This window comes from Camelus ferus, chromosome 8 (assembly GCF_009834535.1).
Source record: "Camelus ferus isolate YT-003-E chromosome 8, BCGSAC_Cfer_1.0, whole genome shotgun sequence".
NCBI classification, from domain to species: domain Eukaryota; kingdom Metazoa; phylum Chordata; class Mammalia; order Artiodactyla; family Camelidae; genus Camelus; species Camelus ferus.
Window position 1 is genome coordinate 39,666,524 of NC_045703.1, and position 9,375 is coordinate 39,675,898.

The following is a 9,375-nucleotide window of genomic DNA, read 5'->3' on the forward strand; positions in this document are numbered from 1 at the left end:
GTTTTAACAAGCCTAAGCTTTATCATAAATTTTTAACATTTGGTAAGGAGGACAGCATACTTTTGAAAAGCTGGCTATCATAATAATGCTCTTATATGTAACATCTTTTTCTTACAGTAGTTCTTAATTCCTTTAAAGCAGTGAAAAGATTTAAATCTTGATTTTTAACATACTGTCACAAAGCACTTTAACATAATCAATTCGTATTTTTCAGTGGCTCTTCAGTAATGGACTAATTTAACTTTATTGTTGAGATTACATGATCTCTTAGGCAACTGATTATCAGGACTTTGTTTATTTGTTTGTTTGTTTGTTTGTTTATTGGAGGGGGTAATTAGGTCTATTTATTTATTTATTTTAAGAGGAGGTACCAGGGACTGAACCCAGGACCTCCTGCATGCTAAGCATGCACCCTACCACTTGAGCTACACCGTCCCTGTGATTATCAGGATTCTAAACTTAATGATTTGTTATTCTAAATTTGTTGTCAGGTATATTTTCAAAAAAAAGAGAAAAAGCTCTCTTTTAACTGTATTTTACTATTTCTTATATATGTGCTAATGTTCACAGAGACTGGTAAATTAAAATGGATTTTCCCAAGTATTCCATTTTTCTTTTATTTTTCATAAAGATTACTGTCTCAATTTTCTTATTGTAATTTTTAGAAATACCTTTCTCTCAGAATAAAATAATTGAAATACTGCAACGTGTCCCCCAGGTTCAGGATTTTGAGTTCTCTGGTAGGTGTGAACCATTAAGAAGGCTCTTGCAGCAGAGATGGGGGTTTGAAATGGTGACTTTCTTCCCCGTGTCATGCAATGTCATTCACACCATGTGCGTTCAGTATTTTCAAACCTCAAATGCAATTCTCAAGTGTTTGTTGAGGGCACAAAATCAATTAGCCTTTGATTCACAGTTCACTCACTACTACTAACTAGCTGGGAGATGTCCGCAATGCACACTTTTTATGACGGTACAGTTTGTACCACTCATATCACCACCGAGAACAGAGCACACGCTCCTGCTCCATCTTCTTCCACCCACTGCTTGCCTCGTCTCGGTGATATGTAGACCTGTCTGTTATATGAATCCATACTTAATCTTCTTAATCATGTATCAGATTAATTTAAAGTGTTCATTGATGGTCTTTGATTGCAAGATGTAGGCACTCAACCTGAATTTAAGCAAAAGTAATTTATTGATTCATGTAATTATAAGTCAAGAAGTGTAGCCAACCTCTGAACAGAGGGTCCAGGGCCTTCAATAATGCTGTTGGGCTCTGACTGCATATGTCAGCCCTCTGTATGCATGTTTGGTTTGTTTGTGGCTGTGGCCAGGAGCTGAAGCTAGTCAACAGGGCCCTGAATCCCTCGCTGAGTTCTGCTTGTCTCTGCCTGGCTTTGATTTTTTACACAAGACCAGACAAGTGACTGACAAGCTGGACCTGTGACCCCAGACTCTTGACTTCCAGCTTAAGCATCCCACAGAGGAAAGAGACTGTTGCTCCCCAACAGTTCCAGCAAATAATTTCTGGAATATTTTTGTCAATCTGACTTGAGACATACTGCAGTACTGAACCTTTTAGCCCTAGAAAGTAGGTGCTTGGATTGGCCACAATTGACACTTGTTCTCCCCACAGTGGCAAGGAACAGAGGGTGGGCCCATCTGAGCCCAGCTGAATTCAGCTGGAGGAGAAGAATTTGATACTTAACACTTATTAAAGCAGCAGACTAACAAAAAGAGGCAAACACTTTATTTTCCTGAATTTTAAAAATATTTTATTTTTTACTGCATGTATTTATTAAAGAACATATAACCATGGTGATACCAGTGGAAGCTAAACAATGATTAATATTCTCCCTACATCTGTGTATATGTGAACATTTCCATGTTGGGGAAAAGAACTATATCTCTGTCTCTAGGATCTGGTTTTCCCAGATGGAGTAGCAATGACTTGTAGCCTTGGATATTAGATCTCATGACTAACACCAGACAACCTCCGTCTATATCCTTTCCTATAGCCCGTGATCTTGAAATTAAATTATGTTTAACTGCCATGAATGCTTGTGGGCTGTTTTCTTGTTCCTGTCAAACCATACTTTGAGTGCAGGGAAGATTTGAGCAGGAGAATCATTCAGCTTAAGATAAAAGACAAAATTAACTTGTCATATTCTTTCTCACAAGCAGTAAGAATGCAGTAGATTCTTACATTATAAAATATAATTTTCCATAATACCAGGCATTCTGGTTCTTGCTTCTTTTCATGTTGTAATTTGTGTTTCCAGTATTAACCATAAATTTTAAAAGCACTCACAATAGTTGCACATGGTGGCAGAGGAACATTTTAGAGTGTTAAGTAATTTATATTACTTTTGGATTGTAAATTGTGATACCAGTTCAACTAGATGAAAACTGAATACTAGAATTCTAGGTAGTTTTAAATTTATTAACATATATAATAAGAATTAAATGAATTTTAAAAATTAAATAAACCTTAATATTCAATAATTTTAATAAGTTTAATATTCATTAACTTTAAATGTATATTTGCTTTATAATTTTAATAAATAATGGATATTTCAGAAGAAAAATGATTTGAAAACATGGAGAATACTTTTAATTTTATTTTTTGCATTAATTTTAATTTATTTTAACAAAACCATGTTCAAGCTTTTTACATGTTGAATATAATTACATATTGTCTTTTAATCCTCTAGAATAATTGTTGCCAATAGAACAAAATAAGCGAAAAATCTTGATTATTACAATATAATTATTTTTGCTTAAATGAGCACAGGAAATTTTTTGAATAATTATATAATTTATAAATTATGTCTTTCATTATTAGTTGTCTATCCATTGATGGTTCACAGTGCAAGCTGAGATGTACAATAATAACTAAATTCTTTTGTCTTCAATATTTTGCTAATTTGCATCCTTATGAGATCAGTATGCTCTCATACTGTTACATATGACTTTGGATTATGAAGGCATATTTGTCAAGGTCGGCAGATAGAACATATATTTAATAGCACATTTTTACTCTTACTCTGGGATCCCATCGTGGTAAAGGCAAGATGGACAGAGAAGACAAGAAACTTAGTCTAAACCTGAATGTCATGAAAGAATTTAAGGAGCTGATAAAAGCAGCATTCAAATGATTTACTTTGGGGGAAGGTCTGTGAAGAGAGAAAGGTGAAGTCAGGAGGCAGCTGAAAAATGAGATAACGAGGAAAAGTTGAAAGACTAGGTTTAGGCTGTGGGATTTTTCCTGTTCTTCTGAATTGCTTGAGTTACTCTGAATTTTTCTGTGTTTTTGTGCCAAATATGTTGTTACTTTGATTCTCAATTATCTGTTATACATAATATCTCATAGTTGAAAATTCACATTAGGCATCTTTTTAGTGAGTTTAAATCTTTGTGTGAAATTTCAGCTGTAATAAATTTATACACACATATGTATATGAATATACATGCATACTTCAGTTTTTCCTTTGATCACTCTAGTCTAGAAGGTATCATGAAACTGATGTCGGTCAGTTCTACTTAATCTGAATCAATTCAGCATTTTTATTCTTAACTTCCGTGTGCTTGTTTCCGCATTTGTAAAATGGGTTTTATAGTAGTACCTACATTATAGGGTTGTGAGCAGTAAAGGTGTCAACATGCGTAAACTACACAGAGCAGTGCCCGGGCTGTAGAAACCCTATACGTTTACTGCTATCATTAGTACCCCTGCCCTCGTCCTTACTGTTGGTCCCAAGTGATGATGGGTCAGAGGGAAGCAGGGTAGGTGGGGGCATCTTGTTCTTGATTTTCACCATCTGTGCCTACTTGCTCACATCCTTGCTGAGAAGTCACATTCCTTTACAATTTCTAGTCAGGTTACTACCACATCCTGTCTACAGGCCTTTCTGGTTTCACTTCACACTTAGCTATTTTCACACCTCTTTTCTGCACATTTAGCTCAGGAAAATTCTGTGTCAGACATGTGCTCGATAATGGAAGGGCCACCTTTACTCTGATGCTCAGCTGTGCTGCCGGGTAAGAAGGGAATGCAAGAAAGCTTGCTAACTCCTCTCACTCCATGTGAGAACACAGGCACAAACTCTTTGTCTCTCAGATCCTACCAATCCTATCGCACAGCACTTCTGTTCTGTGTTCCACCTCAGAACTCAGCCCAGGGAAAGGGAGCCAGTGGAGAATGCTGGCCTTAGCAGAGACTCACTAGCTTCCACGCACTCTGGCGTCTGTACCCCTGTCCTCCTTTCTCTTCTCCCATCCTCCTGCCCCAGCCCAGGTAGTCTACTTCCTATGGAACTTCTGGGATCTGAGCTGGGGGACTGGCTTTTATTTCATCAGGCTTTCCTCCAAATCCATTGTTGATGTCGCTGGGTCCCCAAACCCAAATGCTTTGACTTCTCTAACTGAAAATCTGCAGCCCCTCCCCAGCTGTCCACCCCATGCTCCTCTCCCTGCTTTTCTCTGTGGGCACAGCTTCCCCCTGCCCTGGTGGCTTGGCTGACCAGCAAAGAAATTCACTAATTTGATTGCTAGGAAGGCCAAGGAGAGAAAAGAAAGAATGATTTGTATTTCAACATATGATTTTGTTCTAGTAAGTCTGGGTTGTGAGAAAGAAAAATGACTTCTCCTGGAGGTGTGGTTGTCCCTGTCTGCAGTCTACGACAGGGTGAGAACCAGCTTTCTACACAGAATCTATTTCACAAGAGTAACAACTTCCTCATCACACAACACAGCCCGTGCTTCTCCGGGTGGTGTTGCCTCATCTCCCTCTGGGATTGAGCCTAAACAATGGGTTCCATATGCAACTCCCTTGACCAGCATTGCCAGTCATTTTAATGGGGTTGTCCCCTTTCAAATGCTAAACCTCTCCCATCCTTTCTTGCCCTTCTCTGGGGACATTGGCCATGATGCATGTTGAAGCTGCCCTTCAAGGTTAAGCTCTGGTGAACGTTCTTACATAAGAGGAGAAGAGTTGGCTTTACTGATGGGGGGCAGCTTTGTATCCTTTGTCTAAGCTTCTGACACCTTTGGGAAGTGCAAGGGGACACTGCTAATAATTTGCCAGGACAATAGATATAAATTGGAATATTCTCTCTCCCTCCAACAAACAAGTTTTATGACAGTTGGAGTTTACAGACAACCCCAAATTCTAGCCGTATCTACTCCCTCCACATGGTGGTTGCCTAGTCACTTGCCATCACTTATCCTGTTCAAGAAAATGCAGGCTGAGCTTAGGCTGCAGAGGCCCGGTGGCCCTCCTCTGATTTGTTGAGTACCCCCAAACCTGCATGGCTTCTGTTGTTTCAGCTGTAGTTTTTTGATAAAAGTCTCGGCTAAGAACAAAATGCTGTTTTCATAAAGGCAAAGAAAGAGAAAAATGCTTACTCCAGACTTAATACTTAGCAGCTGTCTGAAACAGTTCTCTCTCAGGGGCTAAGTGGTTCTCTCTGGCTTTACCACAGAGTCCAAACTCTTCTCCCAAAGCACGACCTGTCTCCTGGCACGTACCCCACGCCACTGCACGATGACAGCTCTGCCAGGTAACTGGAGCTCTCTGTCTTGCTGTGCTTTTTGTAGACAGCTTTGAAAAGAAGTTCAGAACCTAAAAAATGGGCTCTAAATAAAACGTTCACTCCTTTCTATGTGTTCTCCAGGGATTCAGGGAACTGAATGTCTGGCCATTTATAAGGCTCTGTTGTCTCTGGTGTCTTTCCTTATAGAAGTCCCCATGCATCCACCTAGAAAGTGCAAAGCATTTGGTAATTTGCTCACACTCAGTCTCATTCTTGTCTAGCAGTTTATCTGAAATTGGCATTGACTTTGGAGGCTGCCCCATCCCCACACGCCAGTTCTCTCCCACCTATCACCTTGAGATGATCTGGTTCTGTAGCACATGCATTATATACAGACAGGCTTCTGCACTTTAGCTCACAAGACGCAGTTTTGTAAGAAATGTTAATTTATTTTTTCTAAATTCAAATGTGGTTTCAAATAGGAGTTCCACAAAGTGGTTCCTGCCTAATCTCTGTCGATTCTAGATAATCTCAATTCATTTAAGGTTTGTTTTCAGCTGATGAATGTAGCGCATTTCATAGAAGAAAATCAGGGAAGTGTTTCCTCATCTTCTCTCATCAAATCCACTCATTTTCCTGCTTCAGTGCCTTTGCGCTCTACCATCCTCCCTGTTTCAATGGAAGAAATACCCCTGCTCCGAAGGCAGCTCCTTCCCTACACTGCAGTTCTCAGACCCTTCCACCTTCTCAAAGACTTCTCTGCTAAAATTACACCCTTTTTCTTAATTGTCCCTGAGAACGTCAAGTAATTCAAAAGGTTAGACTTTTTCAACTCTTAAGTGTTAGCTTCCAAAACTTTTTTTGGCCTTTCTCCATCCCTGTTCTTCAGTGGTGACAATAGGTGCCTTGAAGTCTGGTTTGAAAGAGTAATGGGATTAAAAAAAGAGCATTTCCAGGGTGAAAAACACATTGGTTAAACTGTGCAAAATATATTATCCTCTTGCACTTTGGTTTACAATGTCACTTTGGACACAGTTTTACAATGTTAAACTTTGACTTTGCCCCTAGCAGGCTCTGGGGCAGGCTGGAGAGCACCAGTGCCCCTGCTGAGACCAACCCCGCTCCCCACCACTGCCACGTTTACTGCCTGCAGATGGTCCATGGTGCCTTCTCCACGAAGACCGAAATGAGGGCTGACATTGACTTTCCCCAGAAGACAGTCATTAGGAATAGACTTACTGTCCCTGATGTCCAAGCCTCCCGGGTCTCTCATAATTCATATGATCATCCTTTATGGCTGTAATATAGCTCCTCTCCAACCCCCTAAGACTCCACTGAGCTGGCCTGCAGAAATTCATGTTCCGTCATCAGCAAAACCTCCATGTACTTCACTTTCATACCTAAATTTTCCCTTTACCACCTTATTCTAATGGAATTTTGCCTTTCCCTGGAAAACAATGACCCTTGTTCTCCCACATATCATGAGCCTTTGAACCTGGAGATGGGGTAACTTTCTTCCTGATTATTGTTTCTTCCAGCTCTGTATGTGTGCAGCCTCCTCTGAAGCACTCACTCTAAAATGATCTTCTCTGCTGCCCCTCCTTGTTAGTGTAAGAGCTTCCTGTCACATCTCTTCATTTCATGAAGATAAAAATCACCTGAGTCCCTGTGCACCTCAAACTTCTCATAATTTTTGTAGGTCCAGTAACTTGAAGATTTATCTGACCCCTCAAGGCCTTGCAGTTCCTTGGTGACCCTTCCAATTACATTGTTCTCTACCCTACTCACCAACCTGTCCTCTCGTCATATTCCAGATTCAACATCACCAATAACATACCACTTCTAGATTCTCATTCTCTAACAAACACTTACTCTCTTTCCAGTTCACTACTTCTAATACTGCAGACCCAACCACCCTCTGTACCATCAGGGATCTCCAATTGATTCTCTCTACCATTTTCTACCCTGGGCCTTATCCCTCTCACTTCCTTGCTTCTATCAATACTTGGTTATGCTCCATGATTCACTGCTATACTTCCTTGTATGCCTCCTAAGAGGCATTAGACCCTCTCTCTCTCTTTCCATTGTTCTCACTGTATGAAACCCAATCCTGGTCAAATCCATCACTCTTCCTACTCTGGGCTGTACTTGAACAGCTAAAACACATACTCATTCTGATTATTTTTGTAAGATTAATTTATATTCGAATAATACTTTGTTATAATGTAATATTAACTAATATAAAGTATAGTTTATGAAGTATTCATTTCTATTTATAACCATGATTCTGAAGTAGACCTTCAACACTGTCTACACCTCCAAACACATTTCCTATGTGAATTCTTTCCCCCGACTCTGAGGCATCTCTTTCATGCATTCCCTTTCCTAGAACACGATTCCCTCTTCATTCCAGTAATGAAGTTGTTTTTAATTTCAGTAAGAAAACAGAAGTAATTAGAAAAGGACTTCTCTCTGCATCAACATATTCACCAATATGCATGCATCCATAATGATATAATTTGCATTTTAGTTGCATCTAACCTCAAACTTCAAATTGGGTCCTTGATCCTGTGCTCTCTTGCTCACCTAAGTGCTCTGGCCCTACAACCATTTCCTACCTGCTGCACAGTTCTCACTGGCATACCAACATGCCGTAATATCCCCCATTAAAAAACTACAGTCCCCATGACTTCACAAAATCTTCCAACCAGTCCCCCAATTTGGGGGTTCTTCTTTATTAAAAAAAGCTTTTAAAAAGGCTTGACTGTACTCACTACATCCAGATTTCTCTTAGTGTCTCTTGAACCCACTCTCATCCATTCTATGGAAACCCGTCCTATCAGAGTTATCATGGCCTCCATGTTATCCAGTCTGAAGATCAACTTTAACTTCATCTCTCCCAATTTCTCATCTACATTGGATGAAGTGAATCAGTCACTCACCTTTGCTGCTTCCTTTAGCTTCTTATACATAACACTACCCTTGTTTGCCTCCCACCTCACTGGCCTCTTTTTCTCAGCTTTCTCGTCTGGATCTTTCTACTCTTCTTGATTTAATAATGGAGACTTCCCAAGACTCAGTCTTTGAGTCACTTCTCTATACTGTCCACATTCACTCCTTAGAACCTAAGAGTTTGATAATCTAATTCAGCCCTGTGGCTCTAAGGACTAAGGATATGCTTCTATGGCTCCTAAATGTATAAATTAACCATAAATCTCTACTCTGAGCTCCAGATTGCCATATTCAAAAGTCTACTTGATATTTGCCTTGAATACATAACAGACATCTTCAACTTATGATTTCTAAGTAGACTTCATGTTGGTGAATATGCTGATGCAGAGAGAAGTCCTTTTCTAATTACTTCTATTTTCTTACTGAAATTAAAAACAGCTTCATTAGTAGAATGAAGAGGGTATCATGTTCTAAAAGAGGGAATGCATGAAAGAGATGCCTCAGAGTCATGGGGGAAGGAATTCACAAAGGAAATGTGTCTGAAGGTGTAGAAAGTGTAGAAAGGTCTGGATGGCTAATCCATACCCACTATCCTTGAGTTTTCTTTCCCCGTTATGGGGCTTATGGGCCTTCTTTCCTGGTTAATGCTTGCTCAAGGAGGCTGTATGAATCCCAGTGAGTCAGCAAGATAACCTATTAAGGTTCCAGAAGAAGATATGAATGTTCCCTTTCATATTTAACTTTATATAAAATTAGATATAGATTAATCTTTACTCAGATACATATATGGATTGGCCTTGGTCCTTTACTTGGGCACACATCAGTCACTTGTCACTTGTCTATCCTGAGGAAAGAGTGCATGACAAACAGTAAGTCCCACTTTTCA